The following is a 19,102-nucleotide window of genomic DNA, read 5'->3' as shown; positions in this document are numbered from 1 at the left end:
TGCAAGAGAAGGTTAGAAGCAGGAATTATAACCTTTGAGACCAGGAACTTGGTGGCATTTCTAATAACAATGAGGAAGTTAGAAGTGGTGCGTGTATTTGTTTCCTAGGCTGCTGTAACAAAGTGCCACAAACTGGGTGGCTTAAAACAATAGACATTTATTCTCTCACCAGAGGCTCTGAAAGAGAATCTGTTCCTTGCTTCTCTCCTAGTTTCTGGTGGTGGCTGACAGTCCTTGATGCTACTTGGTCTGGAGCAGCCTAATTCCAATCTGTGCCTCTGTCTTCACATGGCCAGCGTGTGTGTGTGTGTGTGTGTGTGTCCAAGTTTAACTCTCCTTATAAGGGCGCCAGTCAGAATGGATTTGGGGCCCACCCTAATCCAGTGGGACCACATCTTGGCTTGATTACATCTGCAAAGACGCTATTTTCAAATCAGCTCACATTCATAGGTTCCAAATTCATCATGAATTGGGGGAGCACCCTGGTTAACCCAGTGCAGTGCCTGTTTGGGAAAGGTGGTCACAGGCTCCCACTCAGAGAAACTTGATATAATAATTACTGGTAGGATTTTACAGAAATGAAAAGACTAACAGGGGATTCCTCTATGTTTTCCAAACAGAGCAAACTTTTAATAATACTTCCAGTATGAAAGGGGAAAGGGCTCTTCATTCTTTCCACTTGTCTTAACCATCATTTGGACTGCTTGCAGGATCCTAAAGAATTTTCTCTTTACAGCTTTTCCCCTCCCACTTATTTTGTATGTGAAGCACCTTCCAAAACTCAACTTACTTTATTAGGTGTAACTGTGGGTGAGCAATTAAGTTTCTGCATCAGTGTGGCAACATCACTTTAATGTCATCAGCAACAACCCCAGAAGTTTAGAGTCAGGGATTGCATTCCCATTTTGTTGGGTCAGCACATTGTTCAGCTTTTTATTTTTAATCTGAACGTCTTTTTGCACACATTCACTAGTTAGACACAAGTGTGCCCACAGTCTCTCCCTAGGTCCCACTGCCTTGTATCTGGTCCAGTCACACATTTATGGTACCCGCGGGAGACCTGGAAGCACAAGGTTGCCAGCCCTGATCTCCATGATCCCTAAGCCCTATGACCCTGAAACTGAGACAGGCTGGGACTTGGGACCCTTTACTGGAGTGCTGCCACCTCGACAAACGTCTCCTCCAGTACCAGAATACAAAGAAACTGTAAGGAACTAAAAATAAACATGAATGCGCAGTTGGGACAAACTATGAACAATAAGATACAAAAAAGCCAAACCCCAGCTGCTACTTCTGAGGTGTCAGGAGCAAAAGCAAGGTACTGCGCATGATTCCTGCACACAGCACCCCCTAAGCCGCTCCTCTGGCCCGACCCATGGATCCACCCCTACACTCACCCCGTCTAAGGAACTAGTTCACCCCATCTCCAGGAGCGAGCAAGGGAACCTGCTACTTGTTTTCGCTCCCTCGAGCGGCAGCAGGAGCCCCAATAAAGCCTTGCCTGAATTCCTCTTGTGGCCTCTTCTCAATTTCTATTGATTCAAGAGTCCAAGAACCCAGGTCGGGCACCAAACTAGTCACATGACTTTACTCCATTTCACCCCAAATTCCCTTCCTTAACAATTAGGGGCTTTTTCCCTCGTTAACCAGTTGTTTTGTAATTATTCTCAGTTCAGCTTTTATCTCCCCAAAACTCGATTAAAAATAGCTTTGTATTTTGTATCCTCCCACAATACCCAGCCTCCCAATCTGCACAGAACAGACATTCCAGCGTGTGCTGGCTAAAAACAAAAGGGCCAGCAAAACAACATCCTGCAATTATTCTCATATTCCAGGGCTCGACACAGTGCCACCTTTAGAGTTGACAAAGGAGCTTCCAAACTTTAGAGGGCCTTGTTCTGGCCCTCTTTCATCTCTCCCCATCCAACGGTGCCATGAGGCCCCAGGGCCAAGGACACATACCCACTTTTAGTCCATGTCCTCTCCCCAGCTTCAAGGCCATGCTCCAGGTACTTGCGATCCTGGAAAGTGGCCCCCCACCCGCTTTCAGGGCCTACATAGGCCCTTCCCCAATCCATCCACTTGAGAGTGAGCATGACACAGGTGTGCACGTCCCTAGGCCTGAAAGGTAGCCAAGAGACAGACGTGTGTGAGGCGTTGTGGACAAAGCTTGGATGTGCTGGCCTGAGTGCATGCAGAGCCCTTTGCAGTGTGCTTGGGAGGTGGTGGTGACAAAGGGACACCAGCCAGGGGCTTCCATTTGTACTCCTGCTCAGGTCCTACAAATGTTAAGTGCCTCCCTGGCTTGACACACACATGGGGTCGAAGAGGTAAATATCCATGGATGGCAAATACTCTTATTTCTCACTTTTACTCAGGATATACTCTCCCAGCCTGGATATATTTTGGTATACAGTGATATCTACCCAGTACAGAAATATCTGACTTCTAGTTATTTGCTGAAAGGATGATAGACTAAAAGAGAGAGTACTTGTTTTCACCCAGGGTTTTTAAGAACTGAAGAAAACTTCAAAAGCAGGTAAGAATGGTTCATGCTATTTGCTAAGTATGCTAAGATTCTTCTGAGTTAGTCAGTGCTTCTGGACCAGCCATGTCACCCAGGATAATTGGGAGTGATGACATGGGATCACATTTAAATCAATATCCACCCTGAAATAACCATCATCATCCAGACACGTGCATTATCATAAAATGCATTCAAGTTAGGCACTACAGTGTGAAATCGATTTGACAATACTAATGAAAAGTGCATTTTAAGTATCTTCGAAGTAGCCATTACATCACACTTTATATATTCTCCTATAATCTAACCATTATCTACACTTTGAAATCCAAATGGAATCTAATGGGAGACGGAAATGAGGTGGCCTTGGCAGGACTTTTACCAGAGTCAGGTTGTCCACAGGAGAAACAAGATTAGTTATAGGCTACAGTGTGAGTATTAAAATGGTCACTTCCAGGACTTCCCTGGTGGTCCAGTGATTAAGAATCCACCTTCCAATGCAAGGGATGCGGGTTCGATCCCTGGTCGGGGAACTAAAATCCCATATGCTGCGGGGCAACTAAGCCAGCACGCCACAACTAGAGAGCCCACATGCTGCAACTACAGAGCCCACGCGCTCCGGAGCCCACGCACTGCAACTACTGAGCTCGGGTGCCACAAGTAGAGAGAAGCCCACACGCCGCAACCAAGACCCGATGCAGCCAAAAATAAATAAGTAAATAAATATTTTAATAAATAAATAAATAAAATAAAATGGTCAATTCCATACTCACTCTCATACACTGAAAATTTAGTTACATTAGGTCTCAAGATCAGACGTGAGATTTTCTCTTACTGGTATAATATTGTGGGCCTAATTCCTGCTTTAAATCCTCTATGAAATTGAAAATTCAGTTCTGATTTTCCTGATGGAAACAGTGAATATTTCCAAGAAGTCTGCTTAGTTTTCCCCTGCCCCTACCCCACATTTGAATATATATGGATGAATGTTTTTTCCATGATAGAATGAAGAGGAAAAATTTCAACCTCTGGCAGATTAGCTAAGACTTTTCATTATACTTTTATGCAGAACTTTTATGCCTGCAAATCAGCAACCACCCAAATCAAGAGTCCTTGGCTCATGTTTTTGCACAGTTTGATGTACATCCTCTAGCTATTCTTTTCCTCCTCTCCCTCCTCATTCTTTTTCAAATTCTGAATCTTCTTGGGTTTCTGGAGGATACAATTTTCATTCATCTACTAAGTTTTTACAATTCAAATTCTGTCCTGCAGATAAGCAGGGTCTTTAAATTTCTTTATCCTGATTGTGACATCTGGTCAACCACCAGCTGGCATAAACTCACCTTTTGTCCACCTCAGCCTGCCCTCTTCCCCCATGAAGTACAACTATGGCAGACATAAGACTAGTCAAGAGATTAGTTCAATTGGGATCTCCTCAGACATATACACATGCTCACCCATTCACCCTTCCAAGTGACCCCAAATCACTAGGCCATCAGATTCTGAAGCTGTTTCCAAACTGAAGCTGCAGCCCTCTTTCATGGGACCCTCCCCTGCTCCTAAAGTCTGGTCGATTCCAGCCCCACAGGAGGAAATAATAGTAAAAAATGCATGAAAAGGATTATTCTCCTACCAGATCCGAGCAGCATCTTTAGGAAACAAGAAACAGAAAAAGGGGTTGGTGGCATGTTCTTTGTTTTTCTTAAAAGACAATCATTTTCATCTTCTTGGCATATTTGGTAGAAAATATGCGCAATGATTTTAGAATGACAATATTTGCAGTACAGCCTTAATACAAAGAAACTGAAGCATTCAGCTATTCCCAAAAAGCTCTAATATAAAACAGAAAGAATCTATAATATCCAGATTCTAGAGGATTATTTATTTATGTGTTCGCTCTTTTTGGTTTATTTTTGTGGAGAGTTAGCGGTAAAAAGTGAAGGAACTGTAGAGGCTTTGAGAGACTGAGAGATGAGCAAATCTGAGAAAAAGATTTAGAAATGAAAATAATGTGAGAAAAGATGCTCTGAGCATTTTTAGATTCTTAAAACCTTGGGTTTTGGCACAAAACAGAATTTGTTGATGAACCTTCCTAACTAGTGTTGAAAACTGACACTCTTCTTAGTCTTGTACTCCGAGGTATGATACAAGTTACATTAATTGGTAAATTAGGTTATCTTTTTTGTTATGGCATATTAGTTATAATAATTACTTTCTGCTCCTTTAAGAATTCCAAGATCACCTCACAAAGGATGATTACTCTCTGATACAATAAAGGAAACAAATCAAGACCCAATTCACTCAGCAAGTGGGCAGGAGCAATCTCTTCCAAAATGATCTACCATTGTAGCCCTACTTAGCCTTGATACATCAGAGAAACCAGAGCTAATTTAAAAATCATTATTATTTTACCTTAGTTGTGTTTTTTTTTAATGCCTCAGACATTTTGGGTGCTTGTAACCAAATAAAATTAGTCTGGTTAAGCACTACCATGCCTATAACAATGAGAGTCTAATTTATTTTCCATCTAGCATCAAGCAATGGAAACCTTGCCAGACAATGAAAATGAAACACTGTCATGCAGGCTAACAGGAGAAAAGCAAAAGCAACTCAACCAGCGTTTTCTAAAGGTTGCTGTCTGCTGTATCATTATGAAAATTCAGATAAGGACCAACTCCCATTTACCTAGTGATGATGTGACCTTCTGGAAAAACACATCCCAAGAAAAAAGGCCTATCAAGATCCCAAACTAACTTTATGGAAGCTAACAATTCTCATACGTCACTCAGAGGAGCTTCATAAATATTTATCATTGATGAAATGGTAAAATCCCAATTATTAGCCTTGCTCTTATTTCCCCTCCTCCAACCAAACTCTTGGATATGGCAAAGCTCCTTACTTTGTACCTCTAAGACTATGCAAGAGACAGAGACAGGGAGGGGGGAGGCTAGGACTGTTTATGGAGAAACTGTGTGTGCCAGGCACTGCTCCTCCCATTTTCATAAATGGCATTTCAATAAACAGTTTTGGGACTAGATCTTAACCATAAGGGAAAAAATCAGATCTGTATGGCACATCAAACTCAATCCCAGATGAATTAAAGATTTATATACAAAAAATTTTTTAAATCAATATATGTCAAGAAAGTAAACGTGAAAATTTGTCCAATACTGCATCAGGGAAATTCAGATTTTTAAATTATAAACAAAATGTAAAATACACCATGAAAAAAACATGAAAAACCAAAGGCTCTGCTAGGCAAAAACTGTTCTAACTTAACAAAGAATTTATATTCTTCATTGAAAGAGCTATGGCAAATCAATTTTTAAAAGACAACATCAATAGAAGAGAAAACATGGAAAGTACAAAAAGGCAATTCATAAAAAGAAAATACAAGTAGGCATATGAAAAATGTTTCGCCTCACTATAATGAAAGAGTACAAATGAAAACCATGAGATGCCGTATTTTGTCTATTAGAGGGGCAAATTTGAAAAAACTCCAGTGTTAGTGGGAATATAAAACAGACCCCCCACTCCAATTTATTCCTACAGCACCTGTGCAGCAATATGAAGCAACACGACAGCTTGGATCAACTTCAAAATGTGTCATCATGTCATCCAGAAATTCCAATTCTAGGATTTCAGAAGAAATTGTTGGACAAGTAGCCAAATATAAATATAATGGACAGTGATACAGCATTAAACACAATAGCAAAAACACAAAACAAAAAACAAATGCGCAGTGGTAGGTGATGAAATCAATTAGTTATGGTGACTATACAATGGAAATATTATACAGCTAAGAAAATCAATGTAGATAGATACTTACTGACATGAAATGATGTTTCTAGTACAGTGAATGAAAAAGTAATGCATAAAACTGGAGGGAGTACAGTAAAGGTGAAGAGGGCTCCCAGTGCTCAAATTCTAGGTCGGCCACTCACCTGCTGCCTAACCTTGAACCTCAATGACTGACTCTGGAAAATGGGAATGACAATAGTACATGCACTTAAACCAGTGCTTAGCCCACAGCAAACACTCAATGAGTGTCAGTGTTACTTTAAGGTGAAAGTGATCTGGATTATTTTTATGCTTGCATACACACATACACACACATACATATACTTCTAAGTCGGAATTATCGTCACCAAATGTTAATCACTGGGTAGTACAGATATAGTGTTTGCTTTTATTACTTATTCATAAAAAGTAAACAAAATTCTATCCACATTTGGTTATGAGCATCCATGTCTATAAGTTGTCAAAGTTTAAACCTAAGAGTTTTTGCTAAAAAAATTTTTTTTAAGTTTTAGTATCAGTTTTACTGTCATGAAGAGCAGGGACCCAGTCTGTTCTGTTTCCTCTCTATTCTCAATGTGAGGGCTTCATATCCTGTAGGCTATTCTAATATTAAAGTTAACGATTTATATTAATTTTAAACTGATACTATTAATGCATCACTGAAAAAACCTCAGACCCCCAAGATAACTGTGTCAAAACATTCTCTGACAAGACTTTTGGCTGAAAGGTCTATGTTTATAAAATGAAGAATTGAGCTGCGTTATATTTTTTTCCTAAATTTTCAGAAAAAATATAAGAATCCTGCTCTAAATTGCTCACAGACATGGAGCTTATTACCCTGTGCTGGAAGCCAAATTGGGATCTCATTTCGGCTTTGACAAAGATAAAATCTTATAGTTGAATTACATGTTCTTATGGCTGATTTTTCTTTTTTAAAATGCAAATGTAAAAGTTGATAACTTTTTTATCCAACTAACTAGCAAAAATTAAAGTGAGATAATAAAATGTTGGTGAATGTCTGGGGAAGTTGAAATTTTCATGCATGGCTGTTGGGAACAATAAATTAGTACAGATGCTTTGGAGAGACTTTGGCAGTATTTTTTTAAATTAATTTATTAATTTATTTATTTTTGGCTGTGTTGGGTCTTCGTGGCTGCCTGCGCGCTTTCTCTAGTTGCGGCGAGCGGGGGCTACTCTTCATTGTGGCGTGTGGGCTTCTCATTGCGGTGGCTTCTCTTGTTGTGGAGCCCAGGCTCTAGGCGCATAGGCTTCAGTAGTTGTGGCATGTGGGCTCAGTAGTTGTGGCTCATGGGCTCTAGAGCACAGGCTCAGTAGTTGTGGCACATGGGCTTAGTTGCTCCACGGCATGTGGGATCTTCCCAGACCAGGGATCGAACCCATGTCCCCTGCATTGGAAGGCGGATTCTTAACCACTGCTCCACCAGGGAATTCCCAGCAGTATTTTTTAAAATAAAAATATACATATTCTAGATTGGTACTATATGATACTCTGCAATTATTTAATTTCTTAGGCATGATCACTGTATTGTGGTTATATAAGAGAATGACCTTGTTATTAGAAGATCTGTGGCGGAATATTTAGGAGTGAAGTCTAAAACTTTAAAGATTCAGTTTAAAAAAAAACTTAAACACATATACATACATGTGTGTGTATATTGGGTTGGCCAAAAAGTTTGTTCGGTTTTTCCCGTAAGATGGCTCTAGAAGCACTTAGCTGTCTTTCACTTCATTGGAAACAATTTTGTTAGACTGTATTGTGACAGCTGTCATATCAGTGTGCATTTTAAAAGAACTTATCAAAATTGGTGAATTTTTGTAGCCATTTTAATATTGAAGATGGAAGGAAACAAAGCAACATTTTCAGCATATTATGCTTTATTAGTTCAAGAAAGGTAAAAATGCAACTGAAATGCAAAAAAAGATTTGTGCAGTGTATGGAGAAGGTGCTGTGACTGATCAAACGTGTCAAAAGTGGTTTGCAAAGTTTCGTGCTGGAAATTTCTTGCTGGACGATGTTCCACGGTCAGGTGAAGTTGATAGTGATCAAATCAAGACATAAACTGAGAACAATCAATGTTATACCATGCGGGAGATAGCCAACATACTCAAAATATCCAAATCAAGCACTGAAAATCATTTGCACCGCTTGGTTATGTTAATCACTTTGATGTTTGGATTCCACATAAGTTAAGCGAAAAAAACCTTCTTGACCGTATTTCTGCATGCAATTCTCTATTTAAACGTAACGAGAACATTCTGTTTTTAAAACAAATTGTGACGGGCAATGAAAAGTGGATATTTTACAGTAATGTGGGAATGGAAGAAATCGTGGGGCAAGTGGAATGAACCAACACCAGCCATACCAAAGGCCAGTCTTCATCCAAAGAAGGTGATGTTGTGTATATGGTGGGATTGGAAGGGAGTTCTCTATTACGAGCTCCTTCGGAAAACCCAACAATTAATTCCAACAAGTACTGCTCCCAATTAAACCAAATGAAAGTAGCACTTGATGAAAAGTGTCCAGAATTAGTCAACAGAAAATGCATACTCTTCCATCAGGATAACGCAAGACCACGTTTCTACCAGGCAAAAAACTGTTATGGCTTGGCTGGGAAGTTCTGATTCATCCTCTGTATTCACCAGACATTGCATCTTCGGATTTCCATTTATTTCAGTCTTCACACAATTCTCTTAATGGAAAAAATTTCAATTCCCTGGAAGGCTGTAAAAGGCACCTGGAACAGTTCTTTGCTCAAAAGATAAAAAGTTTTGGGAAGATGGAATTATGAACCCAAGGTAACAGTATTAGGAGATGGGGCCTTTAGGAGGTGCTTAGGTCATAAGGGTTCCACCCTCACAGGATTAGTGCCCTTATAAAAGAGACTCCAGAGAGTTAGATTTCACCCTTCTGCCATGTGAGGACACAGTGAAAAGATGTAGTCTACGAACCGGGAAGGAGGCCTTCACCAAACGCAGAATCTGCTGGCACCTTGATCTTGGACTTTCCAGCCTCCAGAACGGTGAAAAATTTCTGTTGTTCATAAGCCACCCAGTCTGCGGTATTCTGTTATAGCAGCCTAAATGGACTGGTGTTGGGGGCAGGGGGGTGGTGGAGATGAGAAGGCAAATATAGTAAAATTAAATAATTGGATATTTTAGGTTTAAAAAAAAGCAAGTGATTACTGTATGCTCTTTCAGCTTTCCTACAGGTTTGAAAATTTTCAAAACAAAAGAGTTGGAGAAAAAAGTATCATATCTTCATGTGCACAAGGCAACATGCAGCACTATTGTTTGTTAATGTGAATAACTGAAAACTGCACCCATGTCCAAAGAAATGTGTATTTGTTGGATGAAATGTTTCACAGCAATGAAAAGGAGTGCTTTTCATTCTACTCTAATGGGATCTAGGGTAGAGCCACATAGATGGATCTTTTTTTTTTTCAAGTCTCTAAGTGCAGGCAACCCTCTTTTATTTTTTTTTCAATAACTTTTTTAACATCTTTATTGGAATATAATTGCTTTACAAAGGTGTGTTAGTTTCTGCTTTATAACAAAGTGAATCAGCTATACATATACATATATCCCCATATCTCCTCTCTCTTGCGTCTCCCTCCCACCCTCCCTATCCCACCCCTCTAGGTGGTCACAAAGCACCAAGCTGATCTCCCTGTTCTATGCGGCTGCTTCCCACTAGCTATCTATTTTACATTTGGTAGTGTATATATGTCCACGCCACTCTCTTTGTCACAGCTTACCCTTCCCCCACTCCCCGTGTCCTCAAGTCCATTCTCTACGTCTACATCTTTATTCCTGTCCTGCCCCTTTTTTTTCTAGATTCCATATATATGTGTTTGTTTTGGGGTGTTTTTTAAGATTCCATATATATGTGTTAGCATACGGTATTTGTTTTTCTCCTTCTGACTTACTTCACTCTGTATGACAGTCTCTAGGTCCATCCACCTCACTACAAATAACTCAATTTCACTTCTTTTTATGGCTGAGTAATATTCCATTGTATATACAACATGTGCCACATCTTCATCCATTCATCTGTCGATGGACACTTAGGTTGCTTCCATGTCCTGGCTATTGTAAATAGAGCTGCAGTGAACATTGTGGTGCATGACTCTTTTTGAATTATGGTTTTCTCAGGATATATGCCCAGTAGTGGGATTGCTGGGTCGTATGGTAGCTCTATTTTTAGTTTCTTAAGGAATCTCCATACTGCTCTCCATAGTGGCTGTATCGATTCACATTCCCACCAACAGTGCAAGAGGGTTCCCTTTTCTCCACACCCTCTCACATAGATGGATCTTATAAAGCAGTGCCGAGTGAAAGATAAATATATAAATCAAAGCAGGTTGCCAAATGAGTCTTACATACCATTTACTTCAACATTCATTTTTAAGTACACACAAAATGTGCTACTTCACAGTTGCATAGCTATGAAATATATGGAGAATTGATTCAAAGAATCATGGTGGCTACATCCAGATGGATGTTAATGGGAGACGGGGGGTAATCATGAGGGAAAAGGAGGGGCCATGACAGAGCTTACAGATGACACTGATGAAAGCAATCCAATTCTGAGCACTACATCTGGGGAAGGTTTTATTTTTATTATTATTTTCTTAACCTAATGGATCAATGTTTTAGAAAGGAAGAAAATGCACTCATCATAAAACTGGATTGTTCCAGGCCACCACCAAAACATCACAATGCGTCTACATTTGTGTTAGCAAATCCCAGAGAACCAGCCTTCCTCTTTCTTGCAGCCCAGGCCGGTCACCACCATGTGCTGTGAGCTCCCCACCTTCTCACTCCTAACCAGTCCCAGGTTTCTCAAATCAGAAGCTTGGGTGGAAATTGCCTCCTAAGTAACTAATATGCTACACACACATTCCACAGGTCCCTTTTCTTTTTCATTATGGGAATCAAGCAGGGTCTTCAAGGCCATGACCCTTTAACAGCCCTTCATTTTGACATGGGTTACAGCCAATGTAGAAATAAACCAACAGGATAGGGATTCCCCTTCCCCGCAGCCCCTGCCCTGTGTCTGCAGGTGAGGAGGCACGCAATACATGCATATACTGAAGAAATGAACAAACGAAGAAGTGAATGAGAAAGAAAGGAGAAGGGAGAAAGAAAGAGGGAGAGAGGAAAAAAAGGATGATAGAAACAGAAAAAGAAGCAACCGACTCAGTGGGACTATGTGAGTTGAGAGAACCAGCCACAACTCCCAGACTTATTATAGCCGAGAGTATAATAATTCTGGCCCACTGGGAAAATAACCAGAACCCGATGTGTATCAATAAAATCACAGTGAAGTCAGAGAAGACCACCTTGGTCTTCCCAGTGTTTTCATGTACCAGGGCCAAGTACAGACATTTTGCTGAGCACTCTCACTCCATAATGACTCAAACAATGTTTCATTAAGAACAAAATATTGGTTAGTAGGGAATATGAATGGCCCACATTAGGGAGCCTTTCTGGCAGGGGATGAAACCGTCTTTTCAATGACTAACAAAAATATCATGGAAAAACAAGAGCAGGCCTGGAATAAATGGTACAAATAAATGGTACAAAGAAGTCAGCCTAGTTTAAAACTGTTCTTCCTCCAGTGGAACAAGAGGTGCAGTGGTTAATAGATAATTATTTCATAGGAGAAAATGGCACCACAGAAAGGCAGGCTACCTTTCATTTTCATCACTCAACTGGACAATCCCTAATCAAGAATGAAGAGGGAAAAAGACACGTTCTCCAAAAACCCAGGGTATCATTTGCACAATATTTTTACAATTAGCAATTAAAAATCACATATTTGAGGGGGGGAATCAGAGAGACCTTAGGGATTATTCTACCCAACCCCCTCATTTTGCCAATGAGCTCAGAAAGCTAAACGCCTTCCCTGACACTTTATAACGATTTAGAACCGCAACATAGAACTCCGGCTCCAAGTCTCATAGTTTCCACATGGCAACACATCATTCCTCCTTTATAATTCTTCAGCCTCTGAAATCTGTCTAAGTTTCCCAGTCTCTGAGGCTTCTGTTAGGAAACTAATTTTTTTTATTATTCTTAAGAAAATTAAGAGTATTTCAACCTAGATTGTATAGTTCATAATATGGAAGTGTTATTAATACTCTCAGGTGTGATCATGGTGTTTTGTTTTTGTAGAAGAATGTTCTTAATTAAGAAGCAGTAGAGATGTCATGCCATGATGTCTGCAACTAACTTTCAAATGGTTCAGCAAAACGGAATAGATAGATAGATAGGTAGATAGATAAATATAACAAAATGTTTAAAATTATTGAATTTAGATAGATGAGAAGGGGAGTTCATTATACCATGGCTTTGATGTTTTTATTTTTTTAAATGTTGCATAATAAAAATGAGGAAATGTAGATATGTTTTCAAAACTCATTATTTTAAAGCATTTCCAGTTTTAAGTAATAGACTTCGACTCTGTGCCCAGCTGCTCAGATACCTCATGTGACACAGCTAAGCAGGCCTTCCAGGGGAGGGGGTTTATGGAGTTCCCAGATAGTATGTCTAAACCTAATTACAGCAAAATCATGTCTAGAAAGTGTGTGTAGGGAGTGGTAGAAACCAGGTGAGGTTGTCCACTCGGCGTAGATGAGGAGACCTTGGACCCCGGTGTCACTGCTTGCTGCTCCTCCCATAAAAGGCTGGGGTGGGGATGGAGACTGGGGCCTGCCTTCTATAGAAAGGCAGAAGAAGCCTACAAAAAACAGAATTCAGACACTCACTACCTTTGTTTTCTTCTGTATTCTAAAGCAGCAACTTCACAGCCTCTAAGCCCGTGTTGTATCTCCCCTAGGAAGTACCGTTAGTGAACATGGAAACCCTCCCCCGAGCATCTGAGCAGGTGGAGCTGAATATCTGGGTCTTGCCGGGTGCTGCCTGCCTTTGTTCTTTCTCTTATCTTTGAGCCTGATTTAAAGTCTGTTGCCCTCACCACTTTCACATGAACCAGAAGAAATACTGTCTCTTGGGATTCTTGGCTATGACTCCACAAATTCCTCTGAGCCTCAACTTGTATTACTCCAGAGAACTCCCTCAGCCAGAATGATAATTCTCAAATGTTTAGTCTTCCCTCCCAAAGCTTTCACAAATACAAACTTAGATCAGAATTTTTTCAGAGTTTTTACACACAGATTTAAACAAGCTTCACAAGTGTCACTTTGTACCCATTATAATACATGGCATTGTTCCCTCTAGGCCTCTAAAGGCACCTCCACGCAGGGCTGACAATAAGGATGGGGCATGGCTAAGCTGATCACACCTGGTCTCATCCATCCCTCTCTGTTGGGTCAAAATACCTTCCCAGACTAGTTGAACAAACTTGTTTACTGCGATACAGAAATCCCTCTGTAGAGGCCAGGGATAAGAAATCTTTTAAAGGGGGGAAAGGGTGAGGGTGAATCAGAAAAAACACTATAACATGCCAAGCAAGTGATACCAATATTTCGCAGTTTAACAAATGTTCACCCATCAACAGAGGAAGGGATAAACAAAATGTGGTATCTACATACAACGGAATATTATTCAGCCTTAAAAAGGAAGGCAATTTTGATACATGCTGCAACACAGATGAACCTTAAAAACATTATGCCAAGTGAAATAGGTCAAACACAAAAGGGAAAATATTATATGATTCCACTTATACAAGGTACCTAGCTAGAATAGCAAATTCATAGAAACAGAATGTAGAATAAAGGTTTCCAGGAGCTGGGTTAAGAGGAATGGAGAGTTATTGTTTAATGGGTACAGACTTTCTCTTTGGGATGATGAAAAAGTTCTGTAAATGGCTAGTGGTGATGGTTGCCCGATATTGTAAATGTACTTAATGACTGAGTTGTACATCTTAAAATGGTTTAGTAAATTTTGTTATATATATTTTATCACAATAAAAAATTGTGGTGCTCACTTCGGCAGCACATATACTAAAATTGGAACAATACAGGGAAGATTAGCAGGATGACACTCAAATTCGTGACGTATTCCATATTTTTCTAAAAATATTGAATCATTATGATGTACAGCTGAAACTAATATAATATTGTAAATCAACTACACTTCAATTTTTAAAAATATGTTTTATAATAAGTGTTTCCTGACACTTAAGTCAATACTTAGCACAAAACTCAGGAAGCTAGGATGTGATTCCATTCTCCTTCAGCTAGCTAACTTATTACTACACTAACAAACATCAAATCTATATCTTCTTTTCCTGTTGCCTAGTTTCTACCAGTCAAAAGGGGCCTTACAGAGGGGTCTTTCTTTCTTAGGAAATCTCTCCTCTTTTGCACTGCTTCATCCTTCACTTTGGGATAAGGCTCAAACGATGTATTGGGTACATACCTTTTGGCCAACCCAATATTATTGACTTTCTTTGGAGGATTTCAAAGCTTGATGGACTAGGACATTTTCAACCCACAGGCAAGATTTTAGCCACATGAATTACCCATGTATGTATTTAGAAATAATTCTCTCTAACATCCTATGAGTCTGTAGATGTTTCTGGAATAGCTGCTTATGGGATTTCGTTAGAAAACGTCAGCAGTTGTAAAAAAGTAAAATCATAGGCTAACACTATGTATTCAGAAAACTCAGAAACCACTGAGTTCAAATAATTGAACAAAATTCGACAATAGGATCTTGAGATCCAACAGTGTGAATGGCTTTGTGCTAGGGTCCTGAAGATACACCATCCCTTCTCTCAAGGACACTGTGTGAGTAGGCAAGGCATATAACAACACATCATTTAAATAAATTTAGAAAGTAGTGTGTGATTAAGTGCCACATTGAATGGAACAGATAAGTGCTACGGAAAGTCTAGGGAGAAAGAAAGAGTAGAGTCTGAATAGTCCTAACAAGGACGGAGCACCTAAAGTGAGTGAGGAATGAGGACTAGGAGCAAGGAAGCTACTTGAAGAACACAAATGAAGGGACAGAATCCAACAGGATTATCTCATATGAGGGAGGAGGAGGGCAAAGAAGGGAGCCACGAAGCTAGAGTAAGGCATTTATTCTAGGAAGTAGAAAGTAACAGGAAAAAGGGAGGCAGAAACCTACTGAGGTAGTGAAGAGGGAGTGGTTTGAATGATTGAAACATTCAAACACTAGCATCTGGAAAAAGTCCCAAGTGCCGGAACACACCTATTAGCGACCAAGTTCTGCTGGAAATTTTACAACAAAAAATACCATATTTAAACAACAAGGTCCTACTGTATAGCACAGGGAACTATATTCAATATCCCGTGATAAACCAAAATGGGAAAGAGTATAAAAAAAATAGAATGTCTATATGCGTATAACGGAGTCACTCTGCTGTACAGCAGAGATTGGCACAGCACTGTAAATCAACTATAGTTCAATAAAAAAAAAAAATTTTTTTTAAATACCATACTTGTGTCTATTGGGTAGGTGGTGAGTTGAGAGGTGGTATCAAAATCTACACATGCTTATGACAGTGTGTTGTGCATATAAATATTTTTTAAAATGCCATACTTGTTTCATGCTTGATTCAACCTATATTTACAACCATTCTTGATATTAAAAGCTAAGTTTTTAAATTGTAAGACCAAATAACTTTATGTTTATAATTTTTGTTTTATTTTTCAAAATGAAATTCCAATTAAGCCACCCCCACCCCCAGTATTTAGTATAAAATATCGGGACCCATTCTAATTAGGGTCACTTTAAGTAGTCTTTTTCCTAAATCGACCATTTTCAGATCATGGGGCCTCCTATAGGTCTGAACTAGTTTATTCCAGCCCCAGCCAGAGTTAGAGCCCAATACCAGATTACTAGGCTTCTGGGAGCAAACATTGGTAGCTGTTATCAAATGCCCACCAACCTCAGAGTCTCTATGAAACCAGTCGGACATTTGGGTTGTTCACACAAATGCAGTTGCTCAGTGGCAAGGGATTAAAGTATCAAACTCTCACCAGATACTATTGCCCCGCAAATGTCAACCTAGGCACTAAAACCAAACAAGGAAGAGATTCGTGGATCAAGGGGACACCATCCTCTCAACAATGGAATCTAATTAGATCCTTTATTCTCTTCAGAGCTCATGCTATATATTATCATTAGGAGGGAGGTTCTGAATCAGTTTCCTTAGAATGTGAGTCTGTTTCCATGGTGACAGGAGTGTGCTCCTTTAAACCCCAGGGCAAATGAATGGAGCATTCAGTAAGTCAGGCAATTTCTGGGAATTTTCAAAGCCTCAGAACAGACAGATAATGGCTGTAAGTCTTACCAAACATTGATTTGTTTCATTTCTAAGTGCAGAGACCAATGACGGAGAAATATACAAGAACTGCATCCCAAACCAATATTGACCCTGGATCAAGTGTAAAATACGCCTGATTCTCAGAGGGGCTTGTCTTGTCAAATGAAATTACACTGGCTTCACCCTGGCTGGCACTGACATTGTAATTGTCATGCACTCAGGCAGAACACAGCAACAGGAAAAAAATTTTTAACGAGATTTTTCCTATCAATCCAACTGAAGTGGTACTTTCTAAATAGCAAGGATGGTTAACCTCCTATTTTCAAATGGTGACAATGCGCTCAAGAATCTAAATAAATACTTTTTTAAAGTCTATATAATCCTTTCTTTTGTGAACTACCTATTAGACAATTTTCTATGGAGTGCAACTTTGGGTCTTGCCACTATATATGTTCATTTGTTAGAGTTCATGTAGAATTGCTTTAAAGAAAGACCAGCGCTACTTTTACAGACTCTTGGCGAAACTTGACTTGAAGTTGGATGGCCATGGATTAGGAAGAGTCTTGTCAGGAAGTACAATTTTCACAAAACAATGTTAAACCCATCCCTCAGCTCATTTGATCTGTTTATCTTTAAAATATGGATCTGCCCTTTTTCAACAACAGAAAACCCTCACCAGACAATATGCCTCAAAGTACCTTCCATCAGATCCTTATCAAACTCTTTTCTTGAGAAATGTCCCCAGATAATTGTTTGAAGGACACACCTTCAAACAACCAGGATTGTGGTTCTCAATCCCGGCCACACTTTGGAATCATCTGAAGAGTTTAAGATAGAAGATCGGTGCAAGGTGGGGTCCAGGCAGGATATTTTTAGAAAGCCCCCCTGGTGATTCTAAGGTACAGTCCAGGTTGAAAACCACTGACACGCAGAGGCTGTCGGGATGGTTAGACCTAATGAGCTCACTTTTTAAAGCCTTATTACTACACAAGTTATACACGAATATATTATACATGAATATATCTTTCCTTATTTAAAAAATTAAAATATTACAGCTAAATCCTGCCTTGGCCACCTCCACTGCTCCCCCCACAAACCCCAGACCCTTCTCAATGATGGGTGTTCTTCCAGAACTCTTTCTATTTATTTGCATACATATGTATTTTCACAGATATATTAGTGAATATACATATATATGAAAATACATGTACATTTCATTTTTCAAAATAATTTTTTTAATTAATTAATTTCTTTGTGGCTGCGTTGGGTCTTCGTAGCTGCACGCAGGCTTTCTCTAGTTGTGGCGAGCGGGGGCTACTCTTCGTCGTGGTGCACGGGCTTCTCATTGCGGCGGCTGCTCTTTGCTGTGGAGCACGGGCTCTAGAGTGCAGGCTCAGTAGTTGTGGCGCACGGGCTTAGTTGCTCCGCAGCATGTGGGATCTTCCCGGACCAGGGCTCGAACCCGTGTCCCCTGCATTGGCAGGCAGATTCTTAACCACTGCACCACCAGGGAAGTCCCTCAGAATAATTTTTAACATGTGTCATACCACACGTATTATTCTGCTGCTCTGTTTTCACTTAACAATGTGCCTTTGAGCTCTTTCCATGCGGTACTTCTCAGCCTCATTATTTGTAACTGGTGCACAGTAGGAACATGGCATAGTTATTTTTAGAAGCCATTCCTCTAAATCCATGCCATCCAATATGGTAGCCACCAGCTACAGGTGGCTATCGAATACTTGAGTGAAGCTGGTATGAGCTGAGATGTGCCGTAAGTACAAAATACATGCCAGATTTTGAATACTTACTAAGAAAAAATATATATGTTATCTTGTTAATAATTTTTTAATCGTAATTGTATGTTGAAAGGAAAATATGTTGGATATATTGGATCAAATAACATATAACATGAAAATCAATTTCACCTGTTTTTACTTTTATTAATGCAATCATTAGAAAACATAAAATTACTTATGTGGCTCACATTATATTTCTATTGAATGGTTCTGTTTTAGAAGATGGGCATTTAGGATATTTGCCGTTCATCTGACATTACAAAGAAAGTGCCCCAGTAGCATTCTTAAACAGGAAGCAATTTTGCTCCTCTGGGCACATTTGGCAATGTCTGGACACATTTTTGGTTGTCACAACCAGGGTTGCCACTGGCATCTAGTGGGCCATCCTACAATGCATAGGACAGCCTCCCAAAACAGAGTCGTCTGGCCCAAAATATCAGTAGTGCTAAGGCTGAAAAACCCAGTTATGCATGAATCCTTGTCCACATATGGGAGTGTTTCTCAAAGGTAGACCTGAAGTCAAAAAATTGCCTGTGCTTCTGAAACGCTGATAGACACCACAAAACTGCCCTCCAGAGCGGATATGCCAGTCAACATATCTCATCAGCAGTGCGTGAAAATACTCAAATTAATCGTTAAAGAACAAATAACCCAACCAAGAAAAGTTCAAAAGGCTTCAAAATGTCCACTCAGTATTGT

The 19,102-nt window shown here is 39.7% G+C and overlaps 1 protein-coding gene and 1 pseudogene across 1 annotated transcript in view; one reads left to right on the top strand and one right to left on the bottom strand.

Moving 5' to 3' along the window:
- GNA14 (G protein subunit alpha 14) overlaps positions 1 to 19,102 on the bottom strand; it is a 193,251-nt gene that overhangs the window by 109,181 nt on the left and 64,968 nt on the right. The gene's annotated exons all lie outside the window — the stretch shown is intronic.
- Positions 14,290 to 14,382, top strand: LOC137771120 (U6 spliceosomal RNA; annotated as a pseudogene).

The sequence above is a fragment of the Eschrichtius robustus genome, chromosome 10 (genome assembly GCF_028021215.1).
Source record: "Eschrichtius robustus isolate mEscRob2 chromosome 10, mEscRob2.pri, whole genome shotgun sequence".
Classification (NCBI taxonomy): Eukaryota; Metazoa; Chordata; class Mammalia; order Artiodactyla; family Eschrichtiidae; genus Eschrichtius; species Eschrichtius robustus.
The sequence above is the reverse complement of the archived record's forward strand: the minus strand, read 5'-3'. Positions and strand labels throughout refer to the sequence as shown.